Below are 18,656 nucleotides of genomic sequence, written 5' to 3' on the forward strand. Positions count from 1 at the left end.
TTGGATCATGTCTCTAACCTCTTGTTCATCTACACTCACATGCCTTCCCACACACAGAAAATAGCTCTGGATATTAAAGAATCTCTCCTCTCCTCTCCTCTCCTCTCCTCACCTCTCCTCTCCTCGCCTCTACTCCCCTCCCCCTCCCCCTCCCCCTCCTCCTCCTCCTCCTTCTTCTTCCTCCCTCTCTCTCTCTCTCTCTCTCTCTCTCTCTCTCTCTCTCTCTCTCTCTCTCTCTCTCTCTCTCTGAATTTTTCTTTCTTTACTCAGAAGGGACAAAGTCTTGATTCTCACCTGACACTCTCTGTTGCAAGTTCACCTTTTTTATTCTTTACTTCGGTTCTTTCTAGAAGGCTCTAGTATGAAGTATACACTTTTAAATACTACATTCAAACTCCTTGTGCTTCTTTAATCTCTGAAGCTCTTCCTTACAATAGATACACCACGACATTATCTCGATTATATCTTTCTAGAAATGATTAGCAACCTAGAATGTGTCAGATCAGATTTTCATTAAAAAATGTGAAAAATTAGATTCAGATATTTTCCAAGTCTTATTTTTTCTATAAAACATTTTCATGAAAATTATGAAGGAAATGGATAATATTTTCAATTATAATTCTATGAAGATGAATGTTTCCAATGTGTTTCTTACACTGATCTTTGATTAAAAATCAGAACGAATTAAGTAATTCTTCAGTGACACAACAGGGACCAATGTAATAAAGTTCAATTATATAGCTTTCTGAGTATCTGATCACATCAAGGAATAACTCTTTGAAGAAGACTCCCTCAAAAGGCAGTTTTGGAAGCCTGCAAGGCTTACTAATCAGGAAAGTTGCTAAGGGGATGTCAAAGGGCTGAAGGTCCTGCTGGGTGGTACATGTCTCAAAAGCAACTCTGTCCCCATGTAAGTCAAACACCTCTCCTTCCATTTATATAGCTGACTTTTGCACAAGAAGTTTTTTTTTTTCCAAAGGGGTAATGTTACTATAGTTCCAAGTCAGAAAACTACCAGTCTGAAGGAATGTCTAGTTATTGTCTGAACTCCAGTATCTGTTAAACCTCTTTAGAATCAGCTACACACATTCTCTGTGCAGAGTATATAAAGGCTGACACATACACACACTCACCTCTATACCTGATTTCTGAGCCCTGCACCTGATCTTTTCTTCAGGGCTGATCCTACCCTGTAACTGAATGTCTTGACGTGATGCGAAGGTCTCATTCTGTCTTAAATCACCCCTTGCACTTTATATTCTTCACTCTGTTCCTAGAGGCAACCTCAGGCTTGACTTCTCTCCTCTCTGCCTCTGCTCTTCTCTAAGCCACAGGGCTCTGGGTCACCTCTAGACACTTCTATTGTTTCATTTCAGCAGTATAGCACTTATACCCCTGACTCCAAGACTTAGCCTTTCATCCAATGCCAGCCACATACTCAGGTAGCACTGGATACCTCACAGTTCAGAGTGTGGTATGCAATGTGAGTTCATGTTCAGCTCTCACTAGAAGCTGCTATGAACATGATTTATCCGTTCTTCTTTTTTTCTTTTCTAGTTCTTTTAGGAGATAATTTGTGACGCTTGTTAGACTATCAGACTAACTGTGGAACTTGAACAGATATGTACATCCCAGGCACATTGTGATCAACCCCATGAATTTCTTTATGAAGAATTACATGGATAGTGTATGCAAATGAATTTTAGAAGCCCAATTTACAAAGATGTTAGTTATGGTTATGTACTCAATAACAGACTTACATCTTAAATTATGTCTTTTAATATATGACTTTGTATTTTGTTTGTTTTCTTCCTCTGAAACGCAGATGAAAATTCAAAGTCTCCGCTTTTTTATGTGTCTTTTTGCATGTCGACATATGTTCTTGGAGGGAGAAACGTGTACAAGTGTAAGCGAATGCATGTTCATTCAGGTAGTGGTCAGTGTGTGACATCAGATTCTTTGTCTGTCTAACTCCACCTTATATACTGACACAAGGTGTCTATGATCAACCCACAGTTCTGATTGGGTTATTATGGGTAGGCAGATCTATTGATGCAGAGTTCCTCTGTCTTGCCTTCACCATAGAAATTACAGGAAAGTCACCAAGCCCACCTAGCATTTATATTGATGCTAGGAATGCAAACTTCAGTCCTTACATTTGTATAGCAGCCACTTCACCCCCTGAACCATCTCCCCAGTCTGTGACTCTTACCTTTAACATGTATCACATAACCTTTCTCCATATAAGACAGATTGGACTGTTCCAGGGATAAGGCCTCAGTGCAAGTGGTTAGCCTTAAAACCATGTGTAACAAAATGAACTCACTAGGTTGAACCCATCTACCATACACATATATTTTACATGTATGCATGTAAAAATAATAAAGAAAAACAACATACTACTCTGAAGGTGGAGGTTAGCTTGTCGTAAAACTTTGTTAGCCTCTTGTTAACTCGATAAACTGATAGTTGGAAGGGGCTGAAGGTAGGAAAGAAAGGGGAGAAAGTGAAATAATTATATTCCAATAAAAACTTTACAAACGGGGCTGGGGATTTAGCTCAGTGGTAGAGTGCTTACCTAGGAAGCGCAAGGCCCTGGGTTCGGTCCCCAGTTCCGAAAAAAAGAACCAAAAAAAAAAAAAAACTTTACAAACTAAAGATTAAACAGGTGAAAATAAAGCAAGAAAAATGGTATTTTAAATAAACATAAAACTTTGTAATACCTCTGTACAGTTCTCATTTTTTATTTGACTCTATGCTCACTGATGGTTTTCAATATAATGACAATTTTATGATTTCTATTTTAATTTTTTAATTTATAATTACTGCATGTGTATGATGTATGCCAGAGTATGTGTGGGAGGGCGGGGTGTCAGAGAATGAATTTGATGAGTTGGTTCTCTCTATATAATTTTATGGATTCCAGGCACCAAATTAAAATTTTCAGGCTTACATGGCAAGCGCTTTTTACTACTGGGTCATCTCACTGGGCATAATTTTTGTTTTCTACAGAGACAATATAAAAATTGTTTAAGGTTTTCTTAGACATGTTTGATCAAAAAAATCAATTATTTATGATTGCTTTCTCACATTCATGACTTTTTTCACCTTATGTTTCATAAATGATGGAAAATGATGTCAATTTGAGAATCTGTCAGGTTTTGTTAAGTTTATACCAACCATAGCCAGATGGACTGAGAACTGCATAATTTATTAGCTGAGTCCAAATGGATGTTTATATTTGCTGTAAAAAAAAAGAGGGAAATGAGTTAAATCCCTTCCTCGTACCTTCACTCCATCCCAAGCTAAAAAATAGGCTGGATGGGGTGGAAGAGTGGAACGAGCCTTAGTGCTTTAACATTGCTTATTCTGAGCAGCTTGTAAAAATCATGGAACCTTCATGTGTGAAGGTGTCAGGCAAATGTCTGAAGCAACACAGGAGCCCAACTCAGGAGCTCTGTAAGTTAGCTTGTTGGTAAACTTTATTAGCCTCCCATTAACTCAATACATTGATAAAATCTTAACTTGTGGGAAAAAGAAGCCTCAGTAGATATGAAGGCACCCTGGACCTCTGACCTTTGATACCCAGGCATAGGTCACCCACATTTGAATTGAGCACTGCTCATCAACATTGTTCTGCCTTATTGTACGTGTTTCATAATGTAGGAGCTATGTTAGAAGAGAACTCAACACATGGTTTATCAAATCCATCTACTTTATTTCATACCTAGAAATGATGCAAAACTATCAATCCAAGATGGATAGGATAGTTTATGTATCTCATGATCATCTCTTAAGCCTGTGAAATCCTCTGTACCTTTGCTGGCTTAATCTTATCCAGATTCTATTACATGTTGATTGCTTTTCCATTTAGGAAAATGTGTGTTACATAATTTTTTGGTGATTACTGCTTTCACAAACCTAATTTAAGTCTGTTTGATTTAACTCAGTATCTTCCACAATATAATATGTAACATTAATAAATCAATTTTCCTCCTCTTATTAAACCTTGTGTCCCGAGCTAAAGAACGAAATGAGTTACAGATATAGTCAATTGTCTATGTAATGGAAAGAACTCAAAAGAGCTGTCAATATCCTCACCCTTTGCATGCAACCGGGTATTAGCTCCTTCTTGAATGTAATATGATATTGGTCTCCCAGGGAGCTTAGCTGTGTAGCAGAGGTAAAACAACATGGCCATGTGTTTTAATCCTACGATTTCACCAATTTTAAAGCAACCAAAGAGCGCTTGCCTAGGAAGCACAAGGCCCTGGGTTCGGTCCCCAGCTCCGAAAAAAAGAACCAAAAAAAAAAAAAAAGCAACCAAAGAAAGATTACTTTGGATACATTTGGCATCAGGTGAGTAAGGGAAAAAATGGTCTAGAGATCAGAGATGGTCAATGACTCTTCTGCTTACCTTAAAAAACAAAAAACAAACAAACAAACAAAAATCCTACAGATGCATGGAGCAAACAAAGCCACAAGGGTAAGATGCCAGGCAACTCCAGATGCCAAAGACATCAGCCTTTGCTAAGGTACTAAATCCTGCCTGTCACAAGCAAACTCACAAAGGAGCTCTGAAAGCCTGATGATAGGGGAGTTCCAGGTACCAACTTGAGTTCATCCTGTAGAGTCCTTAAAGGATGTATGCACATCATACTGACCCACAGGGACTGTGAGATAATGCTTTGCCATGATTTGCTATATAACAGAAAACGATTCATATGGCCAGAATTAACCTAAAAGAAAAGAAAACAAATGCTAAAAATATTAAACCCACAATCTGTGAATAAAACATCTTTCAGGAGCTCAATGTCCTCTTGCCTGGCTAATGAAAAGATAAAATTATGCCTCTTCAGTCACATGCTTGGTATCATTGACTAGTAAATGTTTCTGGAAATATTTCAGTTGGGTTTATGGCATTAGTATTTATTTTACTAAAAGCAAGCATGCATATTGTGACTAAGCTAGCATGAATAAAGTCATAATGCATGCTATAATGGCTCTTAAGTATCCATTTGTCTAAGCTATACTACATATTTATTTACTCAACTTAGGTGGTGCTATGCAAATACTTTATAAAGGTGATTACAATCCACTTGAGCTCAAGTAAGAACTATGGCCAATTATTCCTCGTGGGTCTCTGAGGCAATTTGAGGAAAATAAAACAGTGATACATGTAAGCTTAGGCTGAATTGTCTTCATTGATTGATTGCTGAATTGACATGGAGATGGCGTCAGCCTTGGTAACCAGTTGCTTTCGGTGTTCCCAAGACAAAACACATTATAGAAGCAAGGAAGGGAAGTAGAGTTCATTTTGGCTCACACTCCAAGGGTACATCTCAGTAGTGGGAGCCTGACATGGTGGGTCACACCACACCCATGGTCAGGAAGCGGCGGTAGGTACGTGCTCCAGTTTGGTTGGACTTTTCCATTTTTATGTGTGGGATACCACTCCCTGGAATGGTGACAGACATCGCCCCCACATTTAGAAGGATTCTCTCTGGCCTCAGTTAGCCTAGATTAATCTAGAATGAGACTTTTATCTCAGTGACCTCTCAGAAGTACCAAGTGGTTTGGTGACTCTGAATCCCATAAAGCTTACTAATGTTGATCTACCATTTCTGAAATCCAGTAGATTTTGAAAAAAATTTTTACATGTTAGTTTTATAAAGTCACATCATTGGGGAAAACGCAATTCGGTCACCTGTACTTTTTAAGCTCTTTAATTGGCTAACCAGGTGTAAAAAGTCATTTGTCACTCAAGGTCTTGTACTGCAGAGCAGAGAAAGGAAAAGTAAACAGAAAAGGGAAGCCAAGTTAATTGTCCATCAGTTGATTTGAAAGAATCTCACTGCACCAAGTGTTGTCATATCAAACTGGACACTGAAGCCCAGATATCAGGATGTATAGGGATTGCAGGATCAGTCCCTAAAGTACAGCTTCGTAGAGTGACCATTTGAAACACAGGAAGCAATACTATCCACGTCTAGGAAGTGTCTGTCCTGATGGCTTTCTTTCTGCAGATTCGCAGTACAAAAAATAAAAAAGAAAGAAAAGGAAAACTGTCAACAGAAAGAAAGGTCTTTCTCCTTATAGATCTCAGTGCTGTACACAGGGTAGAATTCTTGAATAACAGGTACCTTGCTTAAACGTATAGTAGTAATTTATGAGGTATCTCTGTTTACCTGGAACACTTCTGTTAAGATTACAAAAGCTAGATGTCCTAGTCAGTATACTGACAAAGCTCCTAAATTATCTCCCAATTGTTCTGCCCAGGAAATCTCAGTTCTCCTTAAGCAGTATTTACTAGGGCATTCTGGTACCTTGAAAAACATCCATTCACAAATAACTGATATATATATATATGTATGTATATATATCACAATATATATATATATCACACATATATATACATATATATATATATATACACAAAATCTTGGAGGGGGTTGGAAGGCACTGAAACAACAATAACCCGGAAACTGTAATCTTCTTGGTCACCCAAACTTACCTATTTCTAGAGGTAAGAAACCCTCAGGAGAATTTATCTGATACTTTTCAATTTTCTTTCCTTTTACACAAGCATACTGACAAAAATCTCAGCTCAAGAAAGTTTTGACCTATGTTTGTCCTTTTCAGAATCATTGCTAAATGGGCCCTCATTCTCTGAAGGGTTCCTAACAGACCCCATTTTCCCCTTTTGGTCATTTCTAATTTTAAACTAAGTCTGGCTGCTCCATCCATGGAGTCATCATTCCAGCCTTTGATTCTGACAAGTCACCTTAGCAGAGTCCCTGTTAGAATTGTCATGAGAACACCATCGCCAGGTTCCTTGTTTATTTCTAGCACCTAAATGCAAATGCCATCACAACCAAGGTAGAGAATGCCCAGGCCTCTTTTCCTGACTTTTAGAGGTTAAATCAATTTCTTCCTGCTCAGGCTGAAGTTTCATACTTTCCTAGGTAGGTAGGTCCCAGATATCTTAAAACTCTTAATTAGCGATTATTCACATTTGTGGGGAAATCTAACTTTTAAACCTTGGCACTGTGTTACAGTTTAGTGAGAGATGCGGGTTAGTGAATGGACTGAAGTATCAACTGGGTCAGGGGACACTAGTAAACACATGAGCAGAAAGGACCGGCTGTGCTTGGAGGCTGTGGATATGAAGGTTTAGGAATAACAAGGCTGGATTCAACCCATCGAGAAAAAAGAATAGCTATTCTATTTATTATTCTATATTACTGTAAGAATGATAGCTATAAGAATATTAGTTATTCAGGCACTGATGGTGAAAAGTCAAAGAAAACATTGCCTAGAGAATTAAGTTCCAGCTCTGTCAACTGGCAGGCCCAGACTCATTACTTAAGTCTTAGTGAGACTGTTGAGATTAAACTCTGTCGTTGACGTAGATCAAGTTCAGCTGCCAAGGTGAGAGCCTAAAAGGAAGAACGGTTGGTTACCACTGTTACTGCGGACAGTGTAAAGACTTCAGTAGGATTACCACTAGACTCTGAGTCATACTCAGGAGCTAAAATGAATCTCATTAAGGAAAGATAAAATAAGAAAAGCAAAACCACACAGGGCCTGTCCGTGAAGAGCTTAAAGGGACTGCTTTCCAGATCTGCTACTGAATCCTGTGCCCTGGTCTTAACAGCAATGCATCAATAGTTCGACACCCCTGCAAGTCAACCCTGAAATAATACTTAGTTATGTAGACTAAGCAGGTTTTAATTATATACATATATATGTATATGCAACAAGTACAGAAACAGATCATGAATTTGAGAGAGCAAGGGGTGGATAATGTCAGAGGGGGTGACTTTTGGATGATGCAGTTGCTTTAGAGTCCTCTCTGCTCCTTTAAGTGATCTCTCACATATACTCCTGGTAAAACCCCACTGGTTTAGACATGCTGCACTTAGCTGCAATTCCTACTGTGTTTTGTCTTGTGTTCCCTCTCTAGAATGAGTAGATGTGTGAGTGAGTGTGTGTGCGTCTTTGTGTGTGTATGTGTGTACATGGCATGTTTGTATATGTATGTGTTTATATGTATATGTATGTGTGTATAGGTATGTGTGTGTTTGTCTATATATGTGTATGTGTATATTTCTGTGCAGTTTTGTGTTTGCCTGCGGATGTGTGGCTGTGTGCATATCTATGAGTTTGTGTGTCTATGCGTTTATTATGTATGTGTATGTATCTGTGTGTGCTTGCATTTTAGTGTGTTTTGGTGTATATGTGTTTACATCTGTGTGTAAATGTGCATGTGTCTGTGCATATATGTTCATTTGTATGTGAATATGTCTATGCATGTGTCTATGTATGTATCAGTATTATATATTTGCATTCTGTGTCTCTGTATGTGTGTTTGTTGTATACGTGTTTAAGAGTGTATACATATATATGTGTGCACATATGTGTATTATGCATTTGTGCATGAGTTATGTATATATGCATTAATATGTGTCTGTTATATGTGTGTTTATTTGAATATATGTTTGTATGAGGACATATATGTATATATGTGTGTGAGTGTAGAATTGTGTATGTGTGAATATTTGTATATTTCTGATTATATGTGAGAATACATGCATGCGTGTATGAGTCTGTATATGTGCACATGTCTATGCATATGTGTATATGCCTGTGTGCAGTTTGCCCATGTGTATGGATGCAGATATGTGTCTGCTTGTGTGCATACGTGTGTTTGTCTGTGTTTTGCATCTCTCCAGAAGCCTCTTGCACAACAAAACAAGGAGGTTCTCTTTCCCAGATATAAAAACAGACTTTCTACAAGTCTCTCCCAACAGCTCTTTCCAATGTCTTTCCCTTTTCTTCTTCCTACAAACTGGTGTTTAGCATGTATGAGCCACCATGTTACATGGGTTTTGGATAAGGTGTGATCACCTAGAAGGTCTACTGAGTTCAAGCAGTGAGATGGACAAAAAGTTGTCCATCCTCAAGGGAAGTCCCATACAGGGAAAATGAAAGGGTGGGAATGTGAAGTAACTGTGCAAGCAGTGACTCAGGATGGAAAAGGAGTGACTTGGGAGTGAAGAGCAGTGACATCGTAAACAGAGATACACCAACTGCAGAGAGGCAGATAGAAGACCACAAATGATGACCTTTAATCTACTCTTCATAGGTTGCAGAGGGCTTCCCCACTCCTACTCCCTCTCCTTCTCCCTGATTGGTCCTGACAAGCAGCCATTAACAACTTGTAACCAGTAGCGGTTTTAAAAGTCTTGGCTGTGGGGAGGGGGAAAGTGGGCAGCCAAGCCCAGGAGCAGGGAACAGCTTCACTTAAGCAGCCTGGCCCCAGGTCTTAAGGTTAGCCCAAGTTCCCATGACCCTGCTTCATTAGGGCGCTTGTTCCAGCTGCTTCAGTTCCACATTAAATTGATAGACTAGTAGCTCTGTCATATGAATGTGAAAAATTTTGAACATTATTGCCAGGGTAGATGGTGTCATCTACTGAACAGTATGCCATGCCAGATGTTTGCTAGCAGAATGCAGACATATACCCAGTCTGTCATTACAGTTACTCTCTGCCAGATGTGTGGGTGTGACTGATAACACCAACATGTTATAGATCCAGAATTGTGAGCATGATTGGCATTATAGATCTAGATTCTATAATGACTTCCTCCCCCACAGTCTCATACTATGAATACTGACAACATGACAGACCCTAGAATCACTATGGAAACAAAGCCCTGGACATGCCCCTAAGGGATTTTCTATATTAGGCTAATTAAGGTGAGGATAGATAGCCTGAATGTAAATAGTACCATCCTATGGCCTGGGGTCTTAGAATGAAGGAGGAGGAAGCAAGCAGAGTGCTAGCATCCATCTCTCCACTTCCGGAATGTGGTCATGAGACCAGCTGCCTCCGGATCCTGACACCCAGCCTTCCACAGCATGGTGGACTGTATCCAATCAACTGTGAGCCAAAGAAAAATTGCTTCCCTAAGCTGTTGTTGTTGTCAGGCTTTTTGCCACAGCAGTGATGAAAGCAACTGAAATACAGCTAAGAGCAGCCTGCATTTGTATTTACAGCAGCCCCAAACACTGCTCTTTCCACTTTTATTATACTCCTCATTGATTGCAATGGGTATCCCTGAAAGAAATTGAAACAAGGTATGGTGTGATATACTATGTAGGGAAATATATGTGCAAAATATATCTATTGGTGCTGAATTTCATGGCACTTTTAGGCTCCTATGCAAGTTAAATTTAAAAAAAATCTAATTTTACATATAGTAAGGACTGTTTTTTTCTCCTTTGTTTTTAACACAAACAGATTTAAAGCATTAATAGTGTCAAACTCTTAACTAACGACTTGAAAAGGCTCTTGGTAATATGTTGATTTAACGAGCTTTTGCAACATTAGGCTGAAAAAAGATACAGACCTTATCTGAAAAGACCAAGGAGACTAGGAAGGACCTATTAATAGTTTTCAATAAATGTGTTAGTGACTAGGAAATAATTGTATTTTGTGTGTCTGTGGGTTCAGAAAGCAATGGTTTTACAGGCAACGGCTTATCTGCCTTGAGCTAAACAGACTTTATATTTTAATTGTGCGTCCAAGTACATTCTATGATAAAATGTTCTCCCTTCGAAGTACCAACGAATTATTTTCTTGTTTCTGAAGGTAAAGGATAAGGAGGAAAAGAGAAACATTAACTATTAGAGAATTTCCTTCTGGTTGGAAAAGCTGAACCTTACGTCTTATGCATTTCTTCCTCCCTTTCTTCACTCTTATCTCCTATGATTCTCCCTCCTTCTTTCCTCCTTCCCTTTGCGATTCCACTTAGTGAACCATTTTGCCAGCGCCTATCTCTAGCTCTTAAACCTTTGCTCACATGTTTTAGTTCAGAAGACTTAACCCAGAGAATTTTTACACTCCCAAATCGGTGGCCTAAGAACAAGCTTTCCTTCCATGCTGATGGGTTTTTGTATGTGAACAATTAGAAAACCCGAGACCAGGCTTTATGAATCCAAATTCTCAAACAAATTGAAATTGGCATTCCCATAATAAGCAGTCTGTCAGTGGAATTCTGCTTGCTATGCCTACAAAAGTAATTGATGTTTATAATCACAACTTAGCGGCTCTCAAGGATCCCCAGGTGCCCTCTGAAAAATCAGAAAAACAAATTAAATTGTGCTCAATGGAGATTCATTGAACTGTTCATTATTAAACTTTTAATCGACTATCTCCTAATACCATATGATTATCCTTTATTACCTTTTATATTTAATTTTCCAGAAAGCGCTCTTCCACAGCTATATCAGAGTGAATATGCACAACTGAATTTAGGTTATATATGATACTCAGCACCATAAATGTAACTAATACCTGGAAGCCCAACACAGACCAGGTACTGGAAAACAGAAATCATCCTTTATAACAGCTTCTAGTCACAGAAAATTCCAGTAGTGGGTTCTCAAATGTCGATTTACCTGTTCTCAACATCCTCTCTGACCACAGCTTATTTGTCATGATTAACTTTTTAGTGGGGCAATGTCAACACTTTATTATTAATGAAAATGCATGCTTTTTGGTTCACTGTTTCATGTCTGACTCCAAGCGGGAAGGGCTTTGCTCTACAAAAATCGCCTGTGCTGTGCCTCTTTTTCCTGTTTTCTGAAAACCTCTGGCACCGCACTCTAGAGATCTCTGGCCTATTGTTTCCCACCTATGTGGATTTCTTTCTAGAATTTCACAAAGGGGAAATCATATAGTACACCACCTTTTCAGGCTGGCTTCGTTTAATTATCAGTATGCACTTAATATCCCTCTACATATGCATGTTTAAGGCTTCTTAAGTAGACAAAACAATGAGCTTCATTGTGCTGTTCTCACACATGTGTATGATGTGCTGTGATGAGGCTCAGAGCCTTTGACAGTCTTCCCACCTTCTCCTGCCCACACGACTGGCTCCTCTCTACGATTGAGTAATGATCCATTGTGGTTTTAGTGAGTCAACAGATCCTTTATTTTTATTGCTGAATTATATTTCAAATTTACCCATTGACAGTGGCTACTTAGATATGCTAGTTAGAATAGAATTTATATTTAAGTCTGGTTCTAATGATTGTTGTGACTTCTGAGTATCCTATGGGTAAAGATACTGAGCAAACAGGAACTGGGGTTGAAAGATGGGAGTTGTCAGGTAAGTTTCTTGACTGTGTCTGTTGTGTCGTCTATCTATAGATGCCAACATCTCTGGGTCTCTCTGCTTTTCTCCTCTCCTTATTGTGCATCCTAACACACCGGCCATTTTGGTCACTCATCTTCTCCAATACATAATCCTGTATGCAAATGTCTTTTACCCTTTAAGCTGAAATAAGATCCTTAAGAGTGGAGAGAGGGAGGGTCCCCTTATTGCTGGGGTACTGTCTCAACAATGATCTCTCTGCTAAGGAAAATGTCCTATAGAAAATGGTGACTATACCACATAATACTTACATGTCCTATCTCTGAGATCTCCTCAGAGTCACTTTTGGTTTTTATAACTTCTTCAGGGGAAACAGAATTTACAGGAATGTCTATGAACACACAGAAGCTTTCCTAAGCCTATAACCTCTACCACATCTTTTATCTCAGCCCAGCTACACCCAGTCTCACTCATCCATCTTCTTCCTGGTTCCAGTCCATGTGGGTTCTTCTCTAGGCAAGTGCTTCCCAAGTGTATTTTCCAAATGTGATTAGCTCTTTAGATTGGGGTGGGGGGATTTGTCTAGAAATGTCAGGTCTCTGACAGACCAGAGGAGAGTCACTGATGTTTAATTGCTCCACATTATCATCTATTAAAAATTTGGAGTTGTTAGCATTCAACTTATTCCATGTTAAGAGCCAAACTGAACAGTATTTTAACATCATGTCTGAATAAAGGTGTAATTTAGCAGCAGCGATTCAATTAACAATGACAAAATAAAAATAAGCAGCGTCTAACTTTTAGTTTTCTGACTCTCAATAGAACATACCTTTAGAACACTCCACAGGCTGCTGCCTAGGTTATATACAACACAAACATGAATGATGAGTATGAATGTGGGTGGAAGCAGTTGAAATGGCCATCTGAGATCTGCAATTATGTTCAAGCTGAAAAATAATTCGACCCAGTAACTGCTATTCAAGGGAAGGTCAAACCATTTTCTACAGTACTCAGTGATGGATCTCACAGTTCAGTAGCTTAACGCAGGGAGTCTGCAATGTGGTCAATTGACCTCACACATTGGTACCTGCATTACTGAATGCTTGCAAACATCGCAATTGGCCAATACCATACTGTATACATTCATTCAGAGGCGAGCTGCACTGAATGGATAGTGTTTAGAACTTGGGAGGAGAGAACTAGCAATCAAGGTGAAGCACTTGCTTTCTAGATCACTTTTAAAGTATTCTATTTGTGCTTATGTATACAAATCATACACCATCACTATTGTCTTGGCTACCAAGTAAGGGATTATTAACCTGCAAGGTTTATAAACCCTGAAATACATGCAAACGGGGAGTCTGTTGCAAGGAAGGAAAGAACATAACCATTTTACCAGGCTGTAGACATGGAATCGTTGAGCCCTAAGAAGTGACCTTAGATTTGTGATTAACAGAGCTTACCTTCGCTTTACCAAGCCAAGCTATGGAGAAATTGATTTTCATATGTTTTATGTGTTAGAGGCTCATGAGTTCAGTGGAGAGGGAAGAAGCTGGCTTGCCCTGATAAAGTAATGATTTATATGTAATTTAAAACTCCTCACTGGTATTCCTCTGGCCGGAGTTTCTCTGAGTATGTGGTAATGGCAATGGCAAAGCCAGCTTATAGCTTTGGGAAGAATATGTGCACAGCTATTCTGCAACAAGAGTGCTTCCTGCCCATTGGCACTCGAGAACACTCTGTCAAGCCACATTGCCGTTTGTCTAAAAGGATATTCTATTTCGTTGTGCATAAGATATCTTGCAGGAAAAACCATGGTCTTTAGCCCATTTTCTGAAATGTCCTGACCGGCTTCTTTAAGTCTATGATTATAGAGGTTTCCATTTATATTAATAATAACAACAATAACAAAAAACACTTGCCCACAGTGCAAGAGAGATAATTCTGTGCTTATAAGCTCACACCATACATGTAGAAAACATGAACTTGGTTCCCAGAACTCAGAACTGCTCTTAATTCCAGTTCCAGGGGTGTGATACCCTTTTCTGGCTTTTGTGTTGCATCTTCACTCACAGCTATTCACACACACACACACACGCACACACACACACACACACACACACACACACGCATGTGCCCATGCACAAGCACAAGTGCAACTCTACAAACAAATATTTAAAACTATTTCCAATGAATCAATAGTATTTACTCTATAGGTCAACACTTTACTTTTCCTATTAATTTACATACTACATTACTCTCTCACTTGGGCTTTAAGTAAATACTACATTGCTATTTTAACCTAATTGAAATCATAACCACTGAGTGTGGTCCATCCTGACACATGAGAATCTCATTTTTCGTGTGTGCACACTGGCATAGTGGACACAGAGCAAGAAGGCTTGGAAGCAGGTGTAGTAGATGGTTGTACGCAGTTTACCACTTCTGGTCTCATCTGGGGGCTGCGTGCCTCATGCTTCTTGCCTCATGCCTCATCTATGGCTTTTAAGACTTGATTTCAAGGTAGCTTCATAGAAGATATGCAGTATATGAATTTGAGATTACATTTAGATTCAGTAAAAGATTATTATATCAAATCACATGGATTTACCCAAAAGAGTGGAGAATTTGAAGACTGCATGAAATGTATCTATCATAAGGTAGCATGTGAATAATACCATCCAATATCTGTTTTTAACTTCTTGGGTTTGTTTATAGAGATATCATTTTAATGCATTTGGTAATATAGGTTACAGAGTCGCTTTTCACTTAAGAAGATGCCTGTATACACAATTGGGAAACTATGCTAAAATATATGCCATGATATAGAACTATTTATCCATAATGAAGGAAGGGGAGATTCCATCTCACTATGGCTTCACTGGTTTCTATAAGAAATCCGACTTCTTAAATCTCATCACTCAGATAATAAACCTTATAGTCCTTACATTTTGTGTGGATATAAAGATTTCAATTTATATGATGGGGATGCATTATGGCTCTGGTGAGCATATGCTGAGAGACATATTAAGAATCATGCGTAAACAGAGTAAGGATGCAAGGCCTTTGTTTTAATCCTAACCTCATCTGGGAACATCATTCCACATGAGGTTTAAGTGAGTTCTTTATATAGAGAGAGTTGCAGGGCAAATTGGACTAAAAGTAGGTAGGTATGTACTTGCTACTAGTGATCTGACAGCCACCAGGGAGGAAGGATCCCACTCGTTATACATAAGGATAATAAAACTTCAAAATTCTCTCCAAAATGGCGAGTAGCTAAAGATAGCCTTATGTGTCTACAAAACACTTCTTGAAGTAATAAGTAAATGTAGCAAAGCTGTGGGATGCTAAATCAATGTGGGAAAATCAATCATACTTTATGGTCTAGCATTGGAACACTGCAATGTGGGATCAAAGACACAGCAAGTCACCTCAGCCTAAGTGTACACCCTCTGCACTCCCACGCGTGTTTGTTAAGGTCAATCTTTAATTTCATCAATATCATAGTATCCTTTTGTGCATTTAACTTCTCAATTATCTTAAGTAATTTTTGGACACTCATCCATATGTATTCTTTCATGAAACATCCATATGTTGTTTGGTTTGCTGATTGATTTCAGCTTTTGAATCAGAGTATCGCTATTTAGCTCAGGCTAGCTCAGAACTCACTCCATAACTGAGATTAGGCTTTGATTTATGAGTCACTTACTTCAGCCTCTAAAATCCTGAGATTATAGATACAGAACCCGCTCATAGTATAACTTCTCTTTTTCTTAATGCTGTATTTTCACTGAGGCAATGGCATTGATATTTGGAGCACACTATATCAATTCTGTGCCATTTCTATTAATTTGTTTAATGCAAAGTCAGTCACAAAGGTATTCTCTTCTATTAGTTTCAGTTTGGCAATTGATCTATGATCACCCTTTTCTAACTGCTGCATAGAGTGTGACGAATGAATTGTTGTTGTTTTGTATATAAGGGTATCTGGAATTCCCAGTACTATTTGCTGAAAACATTTACTTTTCAGCAGACTTATCTTTGCCTGTCCATGAAAACTCAAATGAAAAACTGAATATATTTTTTTCTGGGCTTCATCATGATTGGAGAACAAAAAGACCCAAGGACCAACATTACTGTTCATGGTGCTGGGAAGTCTACGAGGAGGGTTGAATCTGGTAGCTTGCTCTTTCTCTCTGTTCTCTTTTTCAGTGTTGTTGGGCAAGGCTCTTTTTAGGGCAGAATGCTTGCATGCACAAGGTCATGGGTATGTATGCACTAGCACTAAAAATATTTTATTTTTTCCATATCCTATGGAAAAATTTTACAGCAGCTTTTACATCCAGCTTGTCAAACTCTGTTTAAAAACCTATCTGAGGTAATCTCAAAGAGCCCCCCACCCCACCAAATTCTCTTCTCACTCCCAGTTGGGAGAGGCTCTTGGGAGCCTATGGGTGTGACCTAACTGAGATTCCTATCAACAGGGGATATGGAGGCTAAGGTGGCCATCTCCTGTAGCCAGGTGGGACTTCTACTATAGGTAGAGAGACATTAAAGCTGTCAACCCAGAATTTGTCTTGCCTACAAGATGAGCAAGGGCAAAGATGGAGATGGAGTGAGGGAACTGCTCCAACGAGACCCATCCCACATGAGAGGGCCAACCTCTGACACTTGATAATGCTCCTCTATGCTTGCACACAGAAGCCTAGCACAAGTGTCTCCCGAGAGCAGATAGAAACCGACGCAGAGAACCACAGCCAAACATCAGGTAGAACTCGGGGGAATCTCATGGAAGTGCTAGGGATAAAATTGGTTGACATGGAGGGGTAAAGGACACCAGAAGGCCTACATAGGCAACTAAGCTGGGCCCATGCAGCTCAAAGATACTAAACCACCAATCAAAGTGCATGCAAGGGTTAGGCCTAGGCCCTGTACACATTTGTAGCAGATGTGCGGCTTGGTCTTCATATGGGTCCCCTCACAATTGGAGTAGGGGCTATCTCTGACTCTGTGGCCTGCCTTTGGATTCCCTTCCCCTAACTAGACTGCCTGGTTGGGCTTCAGTGGGAGAAAATGTGTTTAGTCCTGCTAAGGATTTCCGAGGGTTGGGTGGTACTCAAGGCGAGCTTCCCCTTCTCTAAAGAGAAGGGATGAGAGTAATAAGGGTGGGATTTGGAGGAAAGAAGGGAGGGGCTGCAATCAGGATGTAAAGTGAATAAATAAGTGAGTTAATTAAAAATATATTTGAGTTTTAACTCAGATTAAGTTGAATTCATAGATTATGGATATAATGACACCTTCACCATATTGAATATTCCTATTTATACTCTCAGAGATTTCAATTAAAGATCCATCAAGCCAATTAAATTTCTCAACTGCTTATTGCTATTGTAGATGTTCATAAAAATTCTTTCTCTGTTTTATTTTGGAATTTTTTTATTTTTTTACTTTCTTCAAATTTCCTAACGATTTTTTTTCCTGTAATGACTAGGCTGCCACAAACCCTATTCACTACATATTTGCCACAGACGCTGTAGTTTCCTTCATGTATCTGTGTGTGATTATTTGGATTCCTGGACACTGACGTCCAGAAGACAGAGGGTTTTCTGTATCCCTGAGAATGTTCATGAGATATTTTGTGGATGTGGTCATTGACTCTGTGAAAAGCAAGAGCTTTGATGGTATTACGCAGTTCACATCAGATTTTTATATAGAAAACAGATCAATCACCATCAACATTCTCTGAAATGAAGCCCTGTGACTATGACAAGGGGACATATTTAGGAGACCCATGAGTCTCCAGCAAATAACTGTTAGTGGCAACTGACACCATGACTCACTTCCCAGAGTCACTCTGTTCTCATTACCAAGTGACCCCGAATTTGTGCAAACATTTTATTTTGACAAAACTGAGCAGTTTATTTATGACATTCTGTCATTCTTTTCTTCTTCCTAATGTTCCAGGTAGATGACTAATCAAAATAGAAATTTCACATTAAATACTAAGGTAATCGTTGAGAGTAAGATTATATAATAATTTTTCTCTTTTTTTTTCAGTGCTCATGACTGAGTTAAGAGAAAGTGTAAAGTTTATTAATTGATATGTAACCAGAAACTATGGTTTCTACCTATTATATGGAGTTTCTACCTTTCTGTCCCATGGACATTAATCTACAAAAACAGCCCATAATTTTAAAGCAGGTAGTTTCATTTTGAATTTTTCATGTAAATGTCCTAAAATACCAAGGACTACTGCATATTACTTGAAGCTTTTAAATTGCTCAAAAGAAGATGATTACATCCAAAGTAGTGCAAGTTTAAGAATCTGCAGCTGAATTCAAATTAGAGATATTAACTTTAGGTAATATCACAGAAAGTTGGCATGAAGAGTCATAAATACATGTCACATGATAAAGTAGCATGACAAGATTTGGTGACACGACACAGGAAGCAGATGGCCCATGAGCTTTTCTTTATTTATGTGGTTACTCA

Source organism: Rattus norvegicus, chromosome 1, assembly GCF_021556685.1.
Source record: "Rattus norvegicus strain SHRSP/BbbUtx chromosome 1, alternate assembly SHRSP_T2T, whole genome shotgun sequence".
In the NCBI taxonomy this organism is placed as follows: Eukaryota; Metazoa; Chordata; class Mammalia; order Rodentia; family Muridae; genus Rattus; species Rattus norvegicus.